Source organism: Hyla sarda, unplaced genomic scaffold (assembly GCF_029499605.1).
Source record: "Hyla sarda isolate aHylSar1 unplaced genomic scaffold, aHylSar1.hap1 scaffold_107, whole genome shotgun sequence".
Classification (NCBI taxonomy): domain Eukaryota; kingdom Metazoa; phylum Chordata; class Amphibia; order Anura; family Hylidae; genus Hyla; species Hyla sarda.
This window is the reverse complement of record NW_026607689.1, coordinates 397,465-421,351: the sequence shown is the minus strand read 5'-3', so window position 1 is coordinate 421,351 and position 23,887 is coordinate 397,465. Positions and strand designations below refer to the sequence as shown.

At 46.4% G+C, this 23,887-nt stretch overlaps 10 non-coding genes across 10 annotated transcripts; all 10 read right to left on the bottom strand.

The window, feature by feature from the left end:
- Nucleotides 1-2,599: 2,599 nt before the first annotated feature.
- LOC130300013 (U2 spliceosomal RNA) lies at nt 2,600-2,790 on the bottom strand. Its single transcript, XR_008851031.1, has one exon. It is a non-coding gene; the product is annotated as a U2 spliceosomal RNA (small nuclear RNA).
- Nucleotides 2,791-4,885: 2,095 nt separating this feature from the next.
- LOC130300012 (U2 spliceosomal RNA) lies at nt 4,886-5,076 on the bottom strand. The gene has a single exon (XR_008851030.1). It is a non-coding gene; the product is annotated as a U2 spliceosomal RNA (small nuclear RNA).
- Nucleotides 5,077-7,169: 2,093 nt separating this feature from the next.
- LOC130300010 (U2 spliceosomal RNA) lies at nt 7,170-7,360 on the bottom strand. Its single transcript, XR_008851029.1, has one exon. It is a non-coding gene; the product is annotated as a U2 spliceosomal RNA (small nuclear RNA).
- Nucleotides 7,361-9,451: 2,091 nt separating this feature from the next.
- On the bottom strand, nt 9,452-9,642 carry LOC130300059 (U2 spliceosomal RNA). Its single transcript, XR_008851074.1, has one exon. It is a non-coding gene; the product is annotated as a U2 spliceosomal RNA (small nuclear RNA).
- Nucleotides 9,643-11,737: 2,095 nt separating this feature from the next.
- LOC130300009 (U2 spliceosomal RNA) lies at nt 11,738-11,928 on the bottom strand. The gene has a single exon (XR_008851028.1). It is a non-coding gene; the product is annotated as a U2 spliceosomal RNA (small nuclear RNA).
- Nucleotides 11,929-14,024: 2,096 nt separating this feature from the next.
- Nucleotides 14,025-14,215, bottom strand: LOC130300008 (U2 spliceosomal RNA). Its single transcript, XR_008851027.1, has one exon. It is a non-coding gene; the product is annotated as a U2 spliceosomal RNA (small nuclear RNA).
- A 2,090-nt stretch (nt 14,216-16,305) lies between these two features.
- On the bottom strand, nt 16,306-16,496 carry LOC130300007 (U2 spliceosomal RNA). Its single transcript, XR_008851026.1, has one exon. It is a non-coding gene; the product is annotated as a U2 spliceosomal RNA (small nuclear RNA).
- Nucleotides 16,497-18,583: 2,087 nt separating this feature from the next.
- Nucleotides 18,584-18,774, bottom strand: LOC130300006 (U2 spliceosomal RNA). The gene has a single exon (XR_008851025.1). It is a non-coding gene; the product is annotated as a U2 spliceosomal RNA (small nuclear RNA).
- Nucleotides 18,775-20,868: 2,094 nt separating this feature from the next.
- Nucleotides 20,869-21,059, bottom strand: LOC130300005 (U2 spliceosomal RNA). The gene has a single exon (XR_008851024.1). It is a non-coding gene; the product is annotated as a U2 spliceosomal RNA (small nuclear RNA).
- A 2,094-nt stretch (nt 21,060-23,153) lies between these two features.
- On the bottom strand, nt 23,154-23,344 carry LOC130300003 (U2 spliceosomal RNA). The gene has a single exon (XR_008851022.1). It is a non-coding gene; the product is annotated as a U2 spliceosomal RNA (small nuclear RNA).
- Nucleotides 23,345-23,887: the final 543 nt, after the last annotated feature.

Sequence of the window (23,887 nt, the reverse complement as noted above, 5' to 3'; positions counted from 1 at the left end):
CTTCCAAAACCGGACATACCTTCTTTTGCTGCAATATGTTCCAAAATGACTCATAGTCCTCTTCAGAAGCCAGCACCACGTCGTAGTATCCACTTCTGGGAAACTCAAGCATGGATAGGATTTGCTCCCTCTTGACTTCCAGCAACTTAAACAGCACTTCTTCCACGACAAAGACAAGGCCTCTTTCCTTCTTCCGGACATCGAGCAGGGAAATACGAACTCCATTCCGAAGTCTCGCAAAAGGCGGCACGCCTTCCGAAGAAAAACCGCAATCTTCCTCCATGTCCATGATGTCCAGACACCTCCCCCACCGAAGTAGGTAGGTGGGGATCGCCTCCCGTTGTCTGGGGACTAAGCCGGCTCCCTGATAGCAGCAGGGGGGTGAAGTCCCTCCGTTAAGAAGGACGATCCCCCCAGGCAAAGGAGCCGGGTACCCCAGACACCCTCTGGCCAGACCAAGTGAGCAGAACTACACTTGATCTTAGCCAAAAGGCCGAGAAGCGATAACCGTGAAAGGGGCGGGCCCAACAAGGTGCCCTTCATGGGCACTATCACTGCTTGCTGTCAGGGAGGCTGCCAGACAATTTTCCATGCACACTCTGGGCTGGGGGGCAGTCAACCACCAGTACACACAGCAGAACCTAAACCCATACCATTATTGCTAAGCAGCAAGACAGGGGCCCATTGCACTCCCACGGGGCCTTTTTAAATGCAATCCATAACCCGGATTTGCCAGGAACCCTTCTTACTCCTCCTACTTGCATGTGACACTGGGCTTAGGATCTGCATAGGAAACACACACACAAGCACACACCTACCTTTGTTGCCTGCAGATGCCTCCTTGGCTGTCCCCAAACGGTATCAAACCAACACCCACGGGAAGCTGTAAGCATAGAGGACATGCCTGCACCCCATTGGACTTACCTGTGTGGGTTAAACCCGGGTTATGTGACAACCTATGGCGGTGATGGTTCTGCTCAGGCAGAGCAGTGCTGATGCTCCTCATAAAGCTGTCGCTGCTGTGAAGGTTCTAGGTGACATCACAAATCCCTATGGTTACATACACAACAAAGCTGGGTTGTTGTTGTTTACACTCTGCAAGGCCTGTGGAAGTGAGTGACATCATAGCACTGTAGTTCTGAGGGTTCTAGATGGATGCAACAATCTCCTGTTGCTTCTATGAAGGCCATAATAGACGACATCACCAAACAGCTCCATAGTACATACACAGCAAAGGAGAGATGTTGTTTACACCTAGTGATGTCAGTGGTATTGAGTGACATCACAGCACAGTGCTAAGGCTCCTGGGCCTGGACACAGCAGCGGCTGCAATATCTCAACGGAGAATACGTTTATATATATGTGTGTGTGTGCGCGTATATATATATATATATATATATATATATATATATATATATATATTTCTCCGCCGAAATCACTTTTAAACCCATTTCCACCTTTTTTTCCCTTCTCTTCCTCTTACTTTTTTTTCACGTTTTTTTACGTTTTTCTCCTTTTCGCCTCTTTTCTGGGCGTATTATTCTTCTTTTTCTTCTTTTTTTTCGTCTAATGCATACCCCATCAGTGCAGCAATGCTTATTCAATACCGCCAGCAGATGGAGACACTGGGGGATAATTTTCTAAGGATTTATACTGATTTTTCCTGTCTGAATTTGTCGCACAGAAAGTTGCAGGCCAAATATGTGTGACATTTCTGCGACTTTAGCTTCTAGAGCATTTTTACAACATTATACATAGGTGCTGAATACATAAAAAGCGACTGTTCAGCGACAGACAAGTCGCATCGGCTGAAAGTAGGCCAGAATGTCAGTCCATGTTGGAGCAGGTTTAGATACAGTCTAAAGTATAGATCTCAAAGTCTGTGCACAGAATTTAGCAAGGGCCTCGCACCTTCTGATGCATCAGGTAGGTGCACAATAGCATAGCCTAACCCTCTGTACTTTGGTCTATATTGATGCGGGACATAGACAGCCAGCTGATGACCAATCCATTAGTGCAATGGATGGCTGGAAGCATTTGTCTTTGCCTTTGCAATACCACAGAAGCAATGCATGGTCAATGTACAGCAATGACACACCTGTGTGAACAGCCAGGAGACCCCCCCCCCCCCCCCCCATGTTATGTTACATAGTTACATAGTTAGTACGGTCGAAAAAAGACATATGTCCATCAAGTTCAACCAGGGAATTAAGGGGTAGGGGTGTGGCGCGATATTGGGGAAGGGATGAGATTTTATATTTCTTCATAAGCATTAATCTTATTTTGTCAATTAGGAACATTCAGCACCCACCCGCTATCAAGGCAGCTGCCTATCATGTCATGCCCTACCTGCACAGGTGTGCTGGCTACTCAAATGATCCAATTAAGGAGGCCATTTAGTCAGCAGCAGCAGAAGTCCTGTGCCTGGACGCTCCAACAGCGGCCAGACACAAGCAGAAGCAGAAGCAGCAGAAGCAGCAGCAGCACCACCTTTTGTTTTTTGGCTGCAGCAGCAGCAAGGCCCACAGGGCTGGCTAGCTGGCTAGCCAGCAAGCAGGTAGCAATGAAAGTAGGAATCTTTCTTTTTAACCCTGTAAGGGGGTGGTGCACTGTACCCGAAGATACTGCCATATCGGGTCAATGCATAGGGCGACGGAAGCAAGCTTCGAAATCGGCCCCCGTTCTCAAAAATCCATTTAATATATGGTCCCCAGATAGGGGACGTATCAGATATTAAACTGATAAGAACAGATACTACACTTGATCTTAGCCAAAAGGCCGAGAAGCGATAACCGTGAAAGGGGTGGGCCCAACAAGGTGCCCTTCATGGGCACTATCACTGCTTGCTGTCAGGGAGGCTGCCAGACAATTTTCCATGCACACTCTGGGCTGGGGGGCAGTCAACCACCAGTACACACAGCAGAACCTAAACCCATACCATTATTGCTAAGCAGCAAGACAGGGGCCCATTGCACTCCCACGGGGCCTTTTTAAATGCAATCCATAACCCGGATTTGCCAGGAACCCTTCTTACTCCTCCTACTTGCATGTGACACTGGGCTTAGGATCTGCATAGGAAACACACACACAAGCACACACCTACCTTTGTTGCCTGCAGATGCCTCCTTGGCTGTCCCCAAACGGTATCAAACCAACACCCACGGGAAGCTGTAAGCATAGAGGACATGCCTGCACCCCATTGGACTTACCTGTGTGGGTTAAACCCGGGTTATTTGACAACCTATGGCGGTGATGGTTCTGCTCAGGCAGAGCAGTGCTGATGCTCCTCATAAAGCTGTCGCTGCTGTGAAGGTTCTAGGTGACATCACAAATCCCTATGGTTACATACACAACAAAGCTGGGTTGTTGTTGTTTACACTCTGCAAGGCCTGTGGAAGTGAGTGACATCATAGCACTGTAGTTCTGAGGGTTCTAGATGGATGCAACAATCTCCTGTTGCTTCTATGAAGGCCATAATAGACGACATCACCAAACAGCTCCATAGTCACATACACAGCAAAGGAGAGATGTTGTTTACACCTAGTGATGTCAGTGGTATTGAGTGACATCACAGCACAGTGCTAAGGCTCATGGGCCTGGACACAGCAGCGGCTGCAATATCTCAACGGAGAATACGTTTATATATATGTGTGTGTGTGCGCGTATATATATATATATATATATATATATATATATATATATATATATATTTCTCCGCCGAAATCACTTTTAAACCCATTTCCACCTTTTTTTCCCTTCTCTTCCTCTTACTTTTTTTTCACGTTTTTTTACGTTTTTCTCCTTTTCGCCTCTTTTCTGGGCGTATTATTCTTCTTTTTCTTCTTTTTTTTCGTCTAATGCATACCCCATCAGTGCAGCAATGCTTATTCAATACCGCCAGCAGATGGAGACACTGGGGGATAATTTTCTAAGGATTTATACTGATTTTTCCTGTCTGAATTTGTCGCACAGAAAGTTGCAGGCCAAATATGTGTGACATTTCTGCGACTTTAGCTTCTAGAGCATTTTTACAACATTATACATAGGTGCTGAATACATAAAAAGCGACTGTTCAGCGACAGACAAGTCGCATCGGCTGAAAGTAGGCCAGAATGTCAGTCCATGTTGGAGCAGGTTTAGATACAGTCTAAAGTATAGATCTCAAAGTCTGTGCACAGAATTTAGCAAGGGCCTCGCACCTTCTGATGCATCAGGTAGGTGCACAATAGCATAGCCTAACCCTCTGTACTTTGGTCTATATTGATGCGGGACATAGACAGCCAGCTGATGACCAATCCATTAGTGCAATGGATGGCTGGAAGCATTTGTCTTTGCCTTTGCAATACCACAGAAGCAATGCATGGTCAATGTACAGCAATGACACACCTGTGTGAACAGCCAGGAGACCCCCCCCCCCCCCCCATGTTATGTTACATAGTTACATAGTTAGTACGGTCGAAAAAAGACATATGTCCATCAAGTTCAACCAGGGAATTAAGGGGTAGGGGTGTGGCGCGATATTGGGGAAGGGATGAGATTTTATATTTCTTCATAAGCATTAATCTTATTTTGTCAATTAGGAACATTCAGCACCCACCCGCTATCAAGGCAGCTGCCTATCATGTCATGCCCTACCTGCACAGGTGTGCTGGCTACTCAAATGATCCAATTAAGGAGGCCATTTAGTCAGCAGCAGCAGAAGTCCTGTGCCTGGACGCTCCAACAGCGGCCAGACACAAGCAGAAGCAGAAGCAGCAGAAGCAGCAGCAGCACCACCTTTTGTTTTTTGGCTGCAGCAGCAGCAAGGCCCACAGGGCTGGCTAGCTGGCTAGCCAGCAAGCAGGTAGCAATGAAAGTAGGAATCTTTCTTTTTAACCCTGTAAGGGGGTGGTGCACTGTACCCGAAGATACTGCCATATCGGGTCAATGCATAGGGCGACGGAAGCAAGCTTCGAAATCGGCCCCCGTTCTCAAAAATCCATTTAATATATGGTCCCCAGATAGGGGACGTATCAGATATTAAACTGATAAGAACAGATACTACACTTGATCTTAGCCAAAAGGCCGAGAAGCGATAACCGTGAAAGGGGCGGGCCCAACAAGGTGCCCTTCATGGGCACTATCACTGCTTGCTGTCAGGGAGGCTGCCAGACAATTTTCCATGCACACTCTGGGCTGGGGGGCAGTCAACCACCAGTACACACAGCAGAACCTAAACCCATACCATTATTGCTAAGCAGCAAGACAGGGGCCCATTGCACTCCCACGGGGCCTTTTTAAATGCAATCCATAACCCGGATTTGCCAGGAACCCTTCTTACTCCTCCTACTTGCATGTGACACTGGGCTTAGGATCTGCATAGGAAACACACACACAAGCACACACCTACCTTTGTTGCCTGCAGATGCCTCCTTGGCTGTCCCCAAACGGTATCAAACCAACACCCACGGGAAGCTGTAAGCATAGAGGACATGCCTGCACCCCATTGGACTTACCTGTGTGGGTTAAACCCGGGTTATTTGACAACCTATGGCGGTGATGGTTCTGCTCAGGCAGAGCAGTGCTGATGCTCCTCATAAAGCTGTCGCTGCTGTGAAGGTTCTAGGTGACATCACAAATCCCTATGGTTACATACACAACAAAGCTGGGTTGTTGTTGTTTACACTCTGCAAGGCCTGTGGAAGTGAGTGACATCATAGCACTGTAGTTCTGAGGGTTCTAGATGGATGCAACAATCTCCTGTTGCTTCTGTGAAGGCCGTAATAGACGACATCACCAAACAGCTCCATAGTCACATACACAGCAAAGGAGAGATGTTGTTTACACCTAGTGATGTCAGTGGTATTGAGTGACATCACAGCACAGTGCTAAGGCTCCTGGGCCTGGACACAGCAGCGGCTGCAATATCTCAACGGAGAATACGTTTATATATATGTGTGTGTGTGCGCGTATATATATATATATATATATATATATATATATATATATATATATTTCTCCGCCGAAATCACTTTTAAACCCATTTCCACCTTTTTTTTCCCTTCTCTTCCTCTTACTTTTTTTTCACGTTTTTTACGTTTTTCTCCTTTTCGCCTCTTTTCTGGGCGTATTATTCTTCTTTTTCTTCTTTTTTTTCGTCTAATGCATACCCCATCAGTGCAGCAATGCTTATTCAATACCGCCAGCAGATGGAGACACTGGGGGATAATTTTCTAAGGATTTATACTGATTTTTCCTGTCTGAATTTGTCGCACAGAAAGTTGCAGGCCAAATATGTGTGACATTTCTGCGACTTTAGCTTCTAGAGCATTTTTACAACATTATACATAGGTGCTGAATACATAAAAAGCGACTGTTCAGCGACAGACAAGTCGCATCGGCTGAAAGTAGGCCAGAATGTCAGTCCATGTTGGAGCAGGTTTAGATACAGTCTAAAGTATAGATCTCAAAGTCTGTGCACAGAATTTAGCAAGGGCCTCGCACCTTCTGATGCATCAGGTAGGTGCACAATAGCATAGCCTAACCCTCTGTACTTTGGTCTATATTGATGCGGGACATAGACAGCCAGCTGATGACCAATCCATTAGTGCAATGGATGGCTGGAAGCATTTGTCTTTGCCTTTGCAATACCACAGAAGCAATGCATGGTCAATGTACAGCAATGACACACCTGTGTGAACAGCCAGGAGACCCCCCCCCCCCCCCCATGTTATGTTACATAGTTACATAGTTAGTACGGTCGAAAAAAGACATATGTCCATCAAGTTCAACCAGGGAATTAAGGGGTAGGGGTGTGGCGCGATATTGGGGAAGGGATGAGATTTTATATTTCTTCATAAGCATTAATCTTATTTTGTCAATTAGGAACATTCAGCACCCACCCGCTATCAAGGCAGCTGCCTATCATGTCATGCCCTACCTGCACAGGTGTGCTGGCTACTCAAATGATCCAATTAAGGAGGCTATTTAGTCAGCAGCAGCAGAAGTCCTGTGCCTGGACGCTCCAACAGCGGCCAGACACAAGCAGAAGCAGAAGCAGCAGAAGCAGCAGCAGCACCACCTTTTGTTTTTTGGCTGCAGCAGCAGCAAGGCCCACAGGGCTGGCTAGCTGGCTAGCCAGCAAGCAGGTAGCAATGAAAGTAGGAATCTTTCTTTTTAACCCTGTAAGGGGGTGGTGCACTGTACCCGAAGATACTGCCATATCGGGTCAATGCATAGGGCGACGGAAGCAAGCTTCGAAATCGGCCCCCGTTCTCAAAAATCCATTTAATATATGGTCCCCAGATAGGGGACGTATCAGATATTAAACTGATAAGAACAGATACTACACTTGATCTTAGCCAAAAGGCCGAGAAGCGATAACCGTGAAAGGGGCGGGCCCAACAAGGTGCCCTTCATGGGCACTATCACTGCTTGCTGTCAGGGAGGCTGCCAGACAATTTTCCATGCACACTCTGGGCTGGGGGGCAGTCAACCACCAGTACACACAGCAGAACCTAAACCCATACCATTATTGCTAAGCAGCAAGACAGGGGCCCATTGCACTCCCACGGGGCCTTTTTAAATGCAATCCATAACCCGGATTTGCCAGGAACCCTTCTTACTCCTCCTACTTGCATGTGACACTGGGCTTAGGATCTGCATAGGAAACACACACACAAGCACACACCTACCTTTGTTGCCTGCAGATGCCTCCTTGGCTGTCCCCAAACGGTATCAAACCAACACCCACGGGAAGCTGTAAGCATAGAGGACATGCCTGCACCCCATTGGACTTACCTGTGTGGGTTAAACCCGGGTTATTTGACAACCTATGGCGGTGATGGTTCTGCTCAGGCAGAGCAGTGCTGATGCTCCTCATAAAGCTGTCGCTGCTGTGAAGGTTCTAGGTGACATCACAAATCCCTATGGTTACATACACAACAAAGCTGGGTTGTTGTTGTTTACACTCTGCAAGGCCTGTGGAAGTGAGTGACATCATAGCACTGTAGTTCTGAGGGTTCTAGATGGATGCAACAATCTCCTGTTGCTTCTATGAAGGCCATAATAGACGACATCACCAAACAGCTCCATAGTCACATACACAGCAAAGGAGAGATGTTGTTTACACCTAGTGATGTCAGTGGTATTGAGTGACATCACAGCACAGTGCTAAGGCTCCTGGGCCTGGACACAGCAGCGGCTGCAATATCTCAACGGAGAATACATTTATATATATATGTGTGTGTGTGCGCGTATATATATATATATATATATATATATATATATATATATATTTCTCCGCCGAAATCACTTTTAAACCCATTTCCACCTTTTTTTCCCTTCTCTTCCTCTTACTTTTTTTTCACGTTTTTTTTACGTTTTTCTCCTTTTCGCCTCTTTTCTGGGCGTATTATTCTTCTTTTTCTTCTTTTTTTTCGTCTAATGCATACCCCATCAGTGCAGCAATGCTTATTCAATACCGCCAGCAGATGGAGACACTGGGGGATAATTTTCTAAGGATTTATACTGATTTTTCCTGTCTGAATTTGTCGCACAGAAAGTTGCAGGCCAAATATGTGTGACATTTCTGCGACTTTAGCTTCTAGAGCATTTTTACAACATTATACATAGGTGCTGAATACATAAAAAGCGACTGTTCAGCGACAGACAAGTCGCATCGGCTGAAAGTAGGCCAGAATGTCAGTCCATGTTGGAGCAGGTTTAGATACAGTCTAAAGTATAGATCTCAAAGTCTGTGCACAGAATTTAGCAAGGGCCTCGCACCTTCTGATGCATCAGGTAGGTGCACAATAGCATAGCCTAACCCTCTGTACTTTGGTCTATATTGATGCGGGACATAGACAGCCAGCTGATGACCAATCCATTAGTGCAATGGATGGCTGGAAGCATTTGTCTTTGCCTTTGCAATACCACAGAAGCAATGCATGGTCAATGTACAGCAATGACACACCTGTGTGAACAGCCAGGAGACCCCCCCCCCCCCCCATGTTATGTTACATAGTTACATAGTTAGTACGGTCGAAAAAAGACATATGTCCATCAAGTTCAACCAGGGAATTAAGGGGTAGGGGTGTGGCGCGATATTGGGGAAGGGATGAGATTTTATATTTCTTCATAAGCATTAATCTTATTTTGTCAATTAGGAACATTCAGCACCCACCCGCTATCAAGGCAGCTGCCTATCATGTCATGCCCTACCTGCACAGGTGTGCTGGCTACTCAAATGATCCAATTAAGGAGGCCATTTAGTCAGCAGCAGCAGAAGTCCTGTGCCTGGACGCTCCAACAGCGGCCAGACACAAGCAGAAGCAGAAGCAGCAGAAGCAGCAGCAGCACCACCTTTTGTTTTTTGGCTGCAGCAGCAGCAAGGCCCACAGGGCTGGCTAGCTGGCTAGCCAGCAAGCAGGTAGCAATGAAAGTAGGAATCTTTCTTTTTAACCCTGTAAGGGGGTGGTGCACTGTACCCGAAGATACTGCCATATCGGGTCAATGCATAGGGCGACGGAAGCAAGCTTCGAAATCGGCCCCCGTTCTCAAAAATCCATTTAATATATGGTCCCCAGATAGGGGACGTATCAGATATTAAACTGATAAGAACAGATACTACACTTGATCTTAGCCAAAAGGCCGAGAAGTGATAACCGTGAAAGGGGCGGGCCCAACAAGGTGCCCTTCATGGGCACTATCACTGCTTGCTGTCAGGGAGGCTGCCAGACAATTTTCCATGCACACTCTGGGCTGGGGGGCAGTCAACCACCAGTACACACAGCAGAACCTAAACCCATACCATTATTGCTAAGCAGCAAGACAGGGGCCCATTGCACTCCCACGGGGCCTTTTTAAATGCAATCCATAACCCGGATTTGCCAGGAACCCTTCTTACTCCTCCTACTTGCATGTGACACTGGGCTTAGGATCTGCATAGGAAACACACACACAAGCACACACCTACCTTTGTTGCCTGCAGATGCCTCCTTGGCTGTCCCCAAACGGTATCAAACCAACACCCACGGGAAGCTGTAAGCATAGAGGACATGCCTGCACCCCATTGGACTTACCTGTGTGGGTTAAACCCGGGTTATTTGACAACCTATGGCGGTGATGGTTCTGCTCAGGCAGAGCAGTGCTGATGCTCCTCATAAAGCTGTCGCTGCTGTGAAGGTTCTAGGTGACATCACAAATCCCTATGGTTACATACACAACAAAGCTGGGTTGTTGTTGTTTACACTCTGCAAGGCCTGTGGAAGTGAGTGACATCATAGCACTGTAGTTCTGAGGGTTCTAGATGGATGCAACAATCTCCTGTTGCTTCTATGAAGGCCGTAATAGACGACATCACCAAACAGCTCCATAGTCACATACACAGCAAAGGAGAGATGTTGTTTACACCTAGTGATGTCAGTGGTATTGAGTGACATCACAGCACAGTGCTAAGGCTCCTGGGCCTGGACACAGCAGCGGCTGCAATATCTCAACGGAGAATACGTTTATATATATGTGTGTGTGTGCGCGTGTATATATATATATATATATATATATATATATATATATATATATATATATTTCTCCGCCGAAATCACTTTTAAACCCATTTCCACCTTTTTTTCCCTTCTCTTCCTCTTACTTTTTTTTCACGTTTTTTACGTTTTTCTCCTTTTCGCCTCTTTTCTGGGCGTATTATTCTTCTTTTTCTTCTTTTTTTTCGTCTAATGCATACCCCATCAGTGCAGCAATGCTTATTCAATACCGCCAGCAGATGGAGACACTGGGGGATAATTTTCTAAGGATTTATACTGATTTTTCCTGTCTGAATTTGTCGCACAGAAAGTTGCAGGCCAAATATGTGTGACATTTCTGCGACTTTAGCTTCTAGAGCATTTTTACAACATTATACATAGGTGCTGAATACATAAAAAGCGACTGTTCAGCGACAGACAAGTCGCATCGGCTGAAAGTAGGCCAGAATGTCAGTCCATGTTGGAGCAGGTTTAGATACAGTCTGAAGTATAGATCTCAAAGTCTGTGCACAGAATTTAGCAAGGGCCTCGCACCTTCTGATGCATCAGGTAGGTGCACAATAGCATAGCCTAACCCTCTGTACTTTGGTCTATATTGATGCGGGACATAGACAGCCAGCTGATGACCAATCCATTAGTGCAATGGATGGCTGGAAGCATTTGTCTTTGCCTTTGCAATACCACAGAAGCAATGCATGGTCAATGTACAGCAATGACACACCTGTGTGAACAGCCAGGAGACCCCCCCCCCCCCATGTTATGTTACATAGTTACATAGTTAGTACGGTCGAAAAAAGACATATGTCCATCAAGTTCAACCAGGGAATTAAGGGGTAGGGGTGTGGCGCGATATTGGGGAAGGGATGAGATTTTATATTTCTTCATAAGCATTAATCTTATTTTGTCAATTAGGAACATTCAGCACCCACCCGCTATCAAGGCAGCTGCCTATCATGTCATGCCCTACCTGCACAGGTGTGCTGGCTACTCAAATGATCCAATTAAGGAGGCCATTTAGTCAGCAGCAGCAGAAGTCCTGTGCCTGGACGCTCCAACAGCGGCCAGACACAAGCAGAAGCAGAAGCAGCAGAAGCAGCAGCAGCACCACCTTTTGTTTTTTGGCTGCAGCAGCAGCAAGGCCCACAGGGCTGGCTAGCTGGCTAGCCAGCAAGCAGGTAGCAATGAAAGTAGGAATCTTTCTTTTTAACCCTGTAAGGGGGTGGTGCACTGTACCCGAAGATACTGCCATATCGGGTCAATGCATAGGGCGACGGAAGCAAGCTTCGAAATCGGCCCCCGTTCTCAAAAATCCATTTAATATATGGTCCCCAGATAGGGGACGTATCAGATATTAAACTGATAAGAACAGATACTACACTTGATCTTAGCCAAAAGGCCGAGAAGCGATAACCGTGAAAGGGGCGGGCCCAACAAGGTGCCCTTCATGGGCACTATCACTGCTTGCTGTCAGGGAGGCTGCCAGACAATTTTCCATGCACACTCTGGGCTGGGGGGCAGTCAACCACCAGTACACACAGCAGAACCTAAACCCATACCATTATTGCTAAGCAGCAAGACAGGGGCCCATTGCACTCCCACGGGGCCTTTTTAAATGCAATCCATAACCCGGATTTGCCAGGAACCCTTCTTACTCCTCCTACTTGCATGTGACACTGGGCTTAGGATCTGCATAGGAAACACACACACAAGCACACACCTACCTTTGTTGCCTGCAGATGCCTCCTTGGCTGTCCCCAAACGGTATCAAACCAACACCCACGGGAAGCTGTAAGCATAGAGGACATGCCTGCACCCCATTGGACTTACCTGTGTGGGTTAAACCCGGGTTATTTGACAACCTATGGCGGTGATGGTTCTGCTCAGGCAGAGCAGTGCTGATGCTCCTCATAAAGCTGTCGCTGCTGTGAAGGTTCTAGGTGACATCACAAATCCCTATGGTTACATACACAACAAAGCTGGGTTGTTGTTGTTTACACTCTGCAAGGCCTGTGGAAGTGAGTGACATCATAGCACTGTAGTTCTGAGGGTTCTAGATGGATGCAACAATCTCCTGTTGCTTCTATGAAGGCCATAATAGACGACATCACCAAACAGCTCCATAGTCACATACACAGCAAAGGAGAGATGTTGTTTACACCTAGTGATGTCAGTGGTATTGAGTGACATCACAGCACAGTGCTAAGGCTCCTGGGCCTGGACACAGCAGCGGCTGCAATATCTCAACGGAGAATACGTTTATATATATGTGTGTGTGTGCGCGTATATATATATATATATATATATATATATATATATATATATATATATATTTCTCCGCCGAAATCACTTTTAAACCCATTTCCACCTTTTTTTCCCTTCTCTTCCTCTTACTTTTTTTTCACGTTTTTTTACGTTTTTCTCCTTTTCGCCTCTTTTCTGGGCGTATTATTCTTCTTTTTCTTCTTTTTTTTCGTCTAATGCATACCCCATCAGTGCAGCAATGCTTATTCAATACCACCAGCAGATGGAGACACTGGGGGATAATTTTCTAAGGATTTATACTGATTTTTCCTGTCTGAATTTGTCGCACAGAAAGTTGCAGGCCAAATATGTGTGACATTTCTGCGACTTTAGCTTCTAGAGCATTTTTACAACATTATACATAGGTGCTGAATACATAAAAAGCGACTGTTCAGCGACAGACAAGTCGCATCGGCTGAAAGTAGGCCAGAATGTCAGTCCATGTTGGAGCAGGTTTAGATACAGTCTAAAGTATAGATCTCAAAGTCTGTGCACAGAATTTAGCAAGGGCCTCGCACCTTCTGATGCATCAGGTAGGTGCACAATAGCATAGCCTAACCCTCTGTACTTTGGTCTATATTGATGCGGGACATAGACAGCCAGCTGATGACCAATCCATTAGTGCAATGGATGGCTGGAAGCATTTGTCTTTGCCTTTGCAATACCACAGAAGCAATGCATGGTCAATGTACAGCAATGACACACCTGTGTGAACAGCCAGGAGACCCCCCCCCCCCCCCCCATGTTATGTTACATAGTTACATAGTTAGTACGGTCGAAAAAAGACATATGTCCATCAAGTTCAACCAGGGAATTAAGGGGTAGGGGTGTGGCGCGATATTGGGGAAGGGATGAGATTTTATATTTCTTCATAAGCATTAATCTTATTTTGTCAATTAGGAACATTCAGCACCCACCCGCTATCAAGGCAGCTGCCTATCATGTCATGCCCTACCTGCACAGGTGTGCGCTACTCAAATGATCCAATTAAGGAGGCCATTTAGTCAGCAGCAGCAGAAGTCCTGTGCCTGGACGCTCCAACAGCGGCCAGACACAAGCAGAAGCAGAAGCAGCAGAAGCAGCAGCAGCACCACCTTTTGTTTTTTGGCTGCAGCAGCAGCAAGGCCCACAGGGCTGGCTAGCTGGCTAGCCAGCAAGCAGGTAGCAATGAAAGTAGGAATCTTTCTTTTTAACCCTGTAAGGGGGTGGTGCACTGTACCCGAAGATACTGCCATATCGGGTCAATGCATAGGGCGACGGAAGCAAGCTTCGAAATCGGCCCCCGTTCTCAAAAATCCATTTAATATATGGTCCCCAGATAGGGGACGTATCAGATATTAAACTGATAAGAACAGATACTACACTTGATCTTAGCCAAAAGGCCGAGAAGCGATAACCGTGAAAGGGGCGGGCCCAACAAGGTGCCCTTCATGGGCACTATCACTGCTTGCTGTCAGGGAGGCTGCCAGACAATTTTCCATGCACACTCTGGGCTGGGGGGCAGTCAACCACCAGTACACACAGCAGAACCTAAACCCATACCATTATTGCTAAGCAGCAAGACAGGGGGCCCATTGCACTCCCACGGGGCCTTTTTAAATGCAATCCATAACCCGGATTTGCCAGGAACCCTTCTTACTCCTCCTACTTGCATGTGACACTGGGCTTAGGATCTGCATAGGAAACACACACACAAGCACACACCTACCTTTGTTGCCTGCAGATGCCTCCTTGGCTGTCCCCAAACGGTATCAAACCAACACCCCACGGGAAGCTGTAAGCATAGAGGACATGCCTGCACCCCATTGGACTTACCTGTGTGGGTTAAACCCGGGTTATTTGACAACCTATGGCGGTGATGGTTCTGCTCAGGCAGAGCAGTGCTGATGCTCCTCATAAAGCTGTCGCTGCTGTGAAGGTTCTAGGTGACATCACAAATCCCTATGGTTACATACACAACAAAGCTGGGTTGTTGTTGTTTACACTCTGCAAGGCCTGTGGAAGTGAGTGACATCATAGCACTGTAGTTCTGAGGGTTCTAGATGGATGCAACAATCTCCTGTTGCTTCTATGAAGGCCATAATAGACGACATCACCAAACAGCTCCATAGTCACATACACAGCAAAGGAGAGATGTTGTTTACACCTAGTGATGTCAGTGGTATTGAGTGACATCACAGCACAGTGCTAAGGCTCCTGGGCCTGGACACAGCAGCGGCTGCAATATCTCAACGGAGAATACGTTTATATATATGTGTGTGTGTGCGCGTATATATACATATATATATATATATATATATATATATATATTTCTCCGCCGAAATCACTTTTAAACCCATTTCCACCTTTTTTTCCCTTCTCTTCCTCTTACTTTTTTTTCACGTTTTTTTACGTTTTTCTCCTTTTCGCCTCTTTTCTGGGCGTATTATTCTTCTTTTTCTTCTTTTTTTTCGTCTAATGCATACCCCATCAGTGCAGCAATGCTTATTCAATACCACCAGCAGATGGAGACACTGGGGGATAATTTTCTAAGGATTTATACTGATTTTTCCTGTCTGAATTTGTCGCACAGAAAGTTGCAGGCCAAATATGTGTGACATTTCTGCGACTTTAGCTTCTAGAGCATTTTTACAACATTATACATAGGTGCTGAATACATAAAAAGCGACTGTTCAGCGACAGACAAGTCGCATCGGCTGAAAGTAGGCCAGAATGTCAGTCCATGTTGGAGCAGGTTTAGATACAGTCTAAAGTATAGATCTCAAAGTCTGTGCACAGAATTTAGCAAGGGCCTCGCACCTTCTGATGCATCAGGTAGGTGCACAATAGCATAGCCTAACCCTCTGTACTTTGGTCTATATTGATGCGGGACATAGACAGCCAGCTGATGACCAATCCATTAGTGCAATGGATGGCTGGAAGCATTTGTCTTTGCCTTTGCAATACCACAGAAGCAATGCATGGTCAATGTACAGCAATGACACACCTGTGTGAACAGCCAGGAGACCCCCCCCCCCCCCCATGTTATGTTACATAGTTACATAGTTAGTACGGTCGAAAAAAGACATATGTCCATCAAGTTCAACCAGGGAATTAAGGGGTAGGGGTGTGGCGCGATATTGGGGAAGGGATGAGATTTTATATTTCTTCATAAGCATTAATCTTATTTTGTCAATTAGGAACATTCAGCACCCACCCGCTATCAAGGCAGCTGCCTATCATGTCATGCCCTACCTGCACAGGTGTGCTGGCTACTCAAATGATCCAATTAAGGAGGCTATTTAGTCAGCAGCAGCAGAAGTCCTGTGCCTGGACGCTCCAACAGCGGCCAGACACAAGCAGAAGCAGAAGCAGCAGAAGCAGCAGCAGCACCACCTTTTGTTTTTTGGCTGCAGCAGCAGCAAGGCCCACAGGGCTGGCTAGCTGGCTAGCCAGCAAGCAGGTAGCAATGAAAGTAGGAATCTTTCTTTTTAACCCTGTAAGGGGGTGGTGCACTGTACCCGAAGATACTGCCATATCGGGTCAATGCATAGGGCGACGGAAGCAAGCTTCGAAATCGGCCCCCGTTCTCAAAAATCCATTTAATATATGGTCCCCAGATAGGGGACGTATCAGATATTAAACTGATAAGAACAGATACTACACTTGATCTTAGCCAAAAGGCCGAGAAGCGATAACCGTGAAAGGGGCGGGCCCAACAAGGTGCCCTTCATGGGCACTATCACTGCTTGCTGTCAGGGAGGCTGCCAGACAATTTTCCATGCACACTCTGGGCTGGGGGGCAGTCAACCACCAGTACACACAGCAGAACCTAAACCCATACCATTATTGCTAAGCAGCAAGACAGGGGCCCATTGCACTCCCACGGGGCCTTTTTAAATGCAATCCATAACCCGGATTTGCCAGGAACCCTTCTTACTCCTCCTACTTGCATGTGACACTGGGCTTAGGATCTGCATAGGAAACACACACACAAGCACACACCTACCTTTGTTGCCTGCAGATGCCTCCTTGGCTGTCCCCAAACGGTATCAAACCAACACCCACGGGAAGCTGTAAGCATAGAGGACATGCCTGCACCCCATTGGACTTACCTGTGTGGGTTAAACCCGGGTTATTTGACAACCTATGGCGGTGATGGTTCTGCTCAGGCAGAGCAGTGCTGATGCTCCTCATAAAGCTGTCGCTGCTGTGAAGGTTCTAGGTGACATCACAAATCCCTATGGTTACATACACAACAAAGCTGGGTTGTTGTTGTTTACACTCTGCAAGGCCTGTGGAAGTGAGTGACATCATAGCACTGTAGTTCTGAGGGTTCTAGATGGATGCAACAATCTCCTGTTGCTTCTATGAAGGCCATAATAGACGACATCACCAAACAGCTCCATAGTCACATACACAGCAAAGGAGAGATGTTGTTTACACCTAGTGATGTCAGTGGTATTGAGTGACATCACAGCACAGTGCTAAGGCTCCTGGGCCTGGACACAGCAGCGGCTGCAATATCTCAACGGAGAATACGTTTATATATATGTGTGTGTGTGCGCGTATATATACATATATATATATATATATATATATATATATATTTCTCCGCCGAAATCACTTTTAAACCCATTTCCACCTTTTTTTCCCTTCTCTTCCTCTTACTTTTTTTTCACGTTTTTTTACGTTTTTCTCCTTTTCGCCTCTTTTCTGGGCGTATTATTCTTCTTTTTCTTCTTTTTTTTCGTCTAATGCATACCCCATCAGTGCAGCAATGCTTATTCAATACCACCAGCAGATGGAGACACTGGGGGATAATTTTCTAAGGATTTATACTGATTTTTCCTGTCTGAATTTGTCGCACAGAAAGTTGCAGGCCAAATATGTGTGACATTTCTGCGACTTTAGCTTCTAGAGCATTTTTACAACATTATACATAGGTGCTGAATACATAAAAAGCGACTGTTCAGCGACAGACAAGTCGCATCGGCTGAAAGTAGGCCAGAATGTCAGTCCATGTTGGAGCAGGTTTAGATACAGTCTAAAGTATAGATCTCAAAGTCTGTGCACAGAATTTAGCAAGGGCCTCGCACCTTCTGATGCATCAGGTAGGTGCACAATAGCATAGCCTAACCCTCTGTACTTTGGTCTATATTGATGCGGGACATAGACAGCCAGCTGATGACCAATCCATTAGTGCAATGGATGGCTGGAAGCATTTGTCTTTGCCTTTGCAATACCACAGAAGCAATGCATGGTCAATGTACAGCAATGACACACCTGTGTGAACAGCCAGGAGACCCCCCCCCCCCCCATGTTATGTTACATAGTTACATAGTTAGTACGGTCGAAAAAAGACATATGTCCATCAAGTTCAACCAGGGAATTAAGGGGTAGGGGTGTGGCGCGATATTGGGGAAGGGATGAGATTTTATATTTCTTCATAAGCATTAATCTTATTTTGTCAATTAGGAACATTCAGCACCCACCCGCTATCAAGGCAGCTGCCTATCATGTCATGCCCTACCTGCACAGGTGTGCTGGCTACTCAAATGATCCAATTAAGGAGGCTATTTAGTCAGCAGCAGCAGAAGTCCTGTGCCTGGACGCTCCAACAGCGGCCAGACACAAGCAGAAGCAGAAGCAGCAGAAGCAGCAGCAGCACCACCTTTTGTTTTTTGGCTGCAGCAGCAGCAAGGCCCACAGGGCTGGCTAGCTGGCTAGCCAGCAAGCAGGTAGCAATGAAAGTAGGAATCTTTCTTTTTAACCCTGTAAGGGGGTGGTGCACTGTACCCGAAGATACTGCCATATCGGGTCAATGCATAGGGCGACGGAAGCAAGCTTCGAAATCGGCCCCCGTTCTCAAAAATCCATTTAATATATGGTCCCCAGATAGGGGACGTATCAGATATTAAACTGATAAGAACAGATACTACACTTGATCTTAGCCAAAAGGCCGAGAAGCGATAACCGTGAAAGGGGCGGGCCCAACAAGGTGCCCTTCATGGGCACTATCACTGCTTGCTGTCAGGGAGGCTGCCAGACAATTTTCCATGCACACTCTGGGCTGGGGGGCAGTCAACCACCAGTACACTCAGCAGAACCTAAACCCATACCATTATTGCTAAGCAGCAAGACAGGGGCCCATTGCACTCCCACGGGGCCTTTTTAAATGCAATCCATAACCCGGATTTGCCAGGAACCCTTCTTACTCCTCCTACTTGCATGTGACACTGGGCTTAGGATCTGCATAGGAAACACACACACAAGCACACACCTACCTTTGTTGCCTGCAGATGCCTCCTTGGCTGTCCCCAAACGGTATCAAACCAACACCCACGGGAAGCTGTAAGCATAGAGGACATGCCTGCACCCCATTGGACTTACCTGTGTGGGTTAAACCCGGGTTATTTGACAACCTATGGCGGTGATGGTTCTGCTCAGGCAGAGCAGTGCTGATGCTCCTCATAAAGCTGTCGCTGCTGTGAAGGTTCTAGGTGACATCACAAATCCCTATGGTTACATACACAACAAAGCTGGGTTGTTGTTGTTTACACTCTGCAAGGCCTGTGGAAGTGAGTGACATCATAGCACTGTAGTTCTGAGGGTTCTAGATGGATGCAACAATCTCCTGTTGCTTCTATGAAGGCCATAATAGACGACATCACCAAACAGCTCCATAGTCACATACACAGCAAAGGAGAGATGTTGTTTACACCTAGTGATGTCAGTGGTATTGAGTGACATCACAGCACAGTGCTAAGGCTCCTGGGCCTGGACACAGCAGCGGCTGCAATATCTCAACGGAGAATACGTTTATATATATGTGTGTGTGTGCGCGTATATATATATATATATATATATATATATATATATATATATATATTTCTCCGCCGAAATCACTTTTAAACCCATTTCCACCTTTTTTTCCCTTCTCTTCCTCTTACTTTTTTTTCACGTTTTTTTACGTTTTTCTCCTTTTCGCCTCTTTTCTGGGCGTATTATTCTTCTTTTTCTTCTTTTTTTTCGTCTAATGCATACCCCATCAGTGCAGCAATGCTTATTCAATACCGCCAGCAGATGGAGACACTGGGGGATAATTTTCTAAGGATTTATACTGATTTTTCCTGTCTGAATTTGTCGCACAGAAAGTTGCAGGCCAAATATGTGTGACATTTCTGCGACTTTAGCTTCTAGAGCATTTTTACAACATTATACATAGGTGCTGAATACATAAAAAGCGACTGTTCAGCGACAGACAAGTCGCATCGGCTGAAAGTAGGCCAGAATGTCAGTCCATGTTGGAGCAGGTTTAGATACAGTCTAAAGTATAGATCTCAAAGTCTGTGCACAGAATTTAGCAAGGGCCTCGCACCTTCTGATGCATCAGGTAGGTGCACAATAGCATAGCCTAACCCTCTGTACTTTGGTCTATATTGATGCGGGACATAGACAGCCAGCTGATGACCAATCCATTAGTGCAATGGATGGCTGGAAGCATTTGTCTTTGCCTTTGCAATACCACAGAAGCAATGCATGGTCAATGTACAGCAATGACACACCTGTGTGAACAGCCAGGAGCCCCCCCCCCCCCCCCCCATGTTATGTTACATAGTTACATAGTTAGTACGGTCGAAAAAAGACATATGTCCATCAAGTTCAACCAGGGAATTAAGGGGTAGGGGTGTGGCGCGATATTGGGGAAGGGATGAGATTTTATATTTCTTCATAAGCATTAATCTTATTTTGTCAATTAGGAACATTCAGCACCCACCCGCTATCAAGGCAGCTGCCTATCATGTCATGCCCTACCTGCACAGGTGTGCTGGCTACTCAAATGATCCAATTAAGGAGGCCATTTAGTCAGCAGCAGCAGAAGTCCTGTGCCTGGACGCTCCAACAGCGGCCAGACACAAGCAGAAGCAGAAGCAGCAGAAGCAGCAGCAGCACCACCTTTTGTTTTTTGGCTGCAGCAGCAGCAAGGCCCACAGGGCTGGCTAGCTGGCTAGCCAGCAAGCAGGTAGCAATGAAAGTAGGAATCTTTCTTTTTAACCCTGTAAGGGGGTGGTGCACTGTACCCGAAGATACTGCCATATCGGGTCAATGCATAGGGCGACGGAAGCAAGCTTCGAAATCGGCCCCCGTTCTCAAAAATCCATTTAATATATGGTCCCCAGATAGGGGACGTATCAGATATTAAACTGATAAGAACAGATACTACACTTGATCTTAGCCAAAAGGCCGAGAAGCGATAACCGTGAAAGGGGCGGGCCCAACAAGGTGCCCTTCATGGGCACTATCACTGCTTGCTGTCAGGGAGGCTGCCAGACAATTTTCCATGCACACTCTGGGCTGGGGGGCAGTCAACCACCAGTACACACAGCAGAACCTAAACCCATACCATTATTGCTAAGCAGCAAGACAGGGGCCCATTGCACTCCCACGGGGCCTTTTTAAATGCAATCCATAACCCGGATTTGCCAGGAACCCTTCTTACTCCTCCTACTTGCATGTGACACTGGGCTTAGGATCTGCATAGGAAACACACACACAAGCACACACCTACCTTTGTTGCCTGCAGATGCCTCCTTGGCTGTCCCCAAACGGTATCAAACCAACACCCACGGGAAGCTGTAAGCATAGAGGACATGCCTGCACCCCATTGGACTTACCTGTGTGGGTTAAACCCGGGTTATTTGACAACCTATGGCGGTGATGGTTCTGCTCAGGCAGAGCAGTGCTGATGCTCCTCATAAAGCTGTCGCTGCTGTGAAGGTTCTAGGTGACATCACAAATCCCTATGGTTACATACACAACAAAGCTGGGTTGTTGTTGTTTACACTCTGCAAGGCCTGTGGAAGTGAGTGACATCATAGCACTGTAGTTCTGAGGGTTCTAGATGGATGCAACAATCTCCTGTTGCTTCTATGAAGGCCATAATAGACGACATCACCAAACAGCTCCATAGTCACATACACAGCAAAGGAGAGATGTTGTTTACACCTAGTGATGTCAGTGGTATTGAGTGACATCACAGCACAGTGCTAAGGCTCCTGGGCCTGGACACAGCAGCGGCTGCAATATCTCAACGGAGAATACGTTTATATATATGTGTGTGTGTGCGCGTATATATATATATATATATATATATATATATATATATATATATATTTCTCCGCCGAAATCACTTTTAAACCCATTTCCACCTTTTTTTCCCTTCTCTTCCTCTTACTTTTTTTTCACGTTTTTTTACGTTTTTCTCCTTTTCGCCTCTTTTCTGGGCGTATTATTCTTCTTTTTCTTCTTTTTTTTCGTCTAATGCATACCCCATCAGTGCAGCAATGCTTATTCAATACCGCCAGCAGATGGAGACACTGGGGGATAATTTTCTAAGGATTTATACTGATTTTTCCTGTCTGAATTTGTCGCACAGAAAGTTGCAGGCCAAATATGTGTGACATTTCTGCGACTTTAGCTTCTAGAGCATTTTTACAACATTATACATAGGTGCTGAATACATAAAAAGCGACTGTTCAGCGACAGACAAGTCGCATCGGCTGAAAGTAGGCCAGAATGTCAGTCCATGTTGGAGCAGGTTTAGATACAGTCTAAAGTATAGATCTCAAAGTCTGTGCACAGAATTTAGCAAGGGCCTCGCACCTTCTGATGCATCAGGTAGGTGCACAATAGCATAGCCTAACCCTCTGTACTTTGGTCTATATTGATGCGGGACATAGACAGCCAGCTGATGACCAATCCATTAGTGCAATGGATGGCTGGAAGCATTTGTCTTTGCCTTTGCAATATCACAGAAGCAATGCATGGTCAATGTACAGCAATGACACACCTGTGTGAACAGCCAGGAGACCCCCCCCCCCCCCATGTTATGTTACATAGTTACATAGTTAGTACGGTCGAAAAAAGACATATGTCCATCAAGTTCAACCAGGGAATTAAGGGGTAGGGGTGTGGCGCGATATTGGGGAAGGGATGAGATTTTATATTTCTTCATAAGCATTAATCTTATTTTGTCAATTAGGAACATTCAGCACCCACCCGCTATCAAGGCAGCTGCCTATCATGTCATGCCCTACCTGCACAGGTGTGCTGGCTACTCAAATGATCCAATTAAGGAGGCCATTTAGTCAGCAGCAGCAGAAGTCCTGTGCCTGGACGCTCCAACAGCGGCCAGACACAAGCAGAAGCAGAAGCAGCAGAAGCAGCAGCAGCACCACCTTTTGTTTTTTGGCTGCAGCAGCAGCAGCAAGGCCCACAGGGCTGGCTAGCTGGCTAGCCAGCAAGCAGGTAGCAATGAAAGTAGGAATCTTTCTTTTTAACCCTGTAAGGGGGTGGTGCACTGTACCCGAAGATACTGCCATATCGGGTCAATGCATAGGGCGACGGAAGCAAGCTTCGAAATCGGCCCCCGTTCTCAAAAATCCATTTAATATATGGTCCCCAGATAGGGGACGTATCAGATATTAAACTGATAAGAACAGATACTACACTTGATCTTAGCCAAAAGGCCGAGAAGCGATAACCGTGAAAGGGGCGGGCCCAACAAGGTGCCCTTCATGGGCACTATCACTGCTTGCTGTCAGGGAGGCTGCCAGACAATTTTCCATGCACACTCTGGGCTGGGGGGCAGTCAACCACCAGTACACACAGCAGAACCTAAACCCATACCATTATTGCTAAGCAGCAAGACAGGGGCCCATTGCACTCCCACGGGGCCTTTTTAAATGCAATCCATAACCCGGATTTGCCAGGAACCCTTCTTACTCCTCCTACTTGCATGTGACACTGGGCTTAGGATCTGCATACGAAACACACACAAGCACACACCTACCTTTGTTGCCTGCAGATGCCTCCTTGGCTGTCCCCAAACGGTATCAAACCAACACCCACGGGAAGCTGTAAGCATAGAGGACATGCCTGCACCCCATTGGACTTACCTGTGTGGGTTAAACCCGGGTTATTTGACAACCTATGGCGGTGATGGTTCTGCTCAGGCAGAGCAGTGCTGATGCTCCTCATAAAGCTGTCGCTGCTGTGAAGGTTCTAGGTGACATCACAAATCC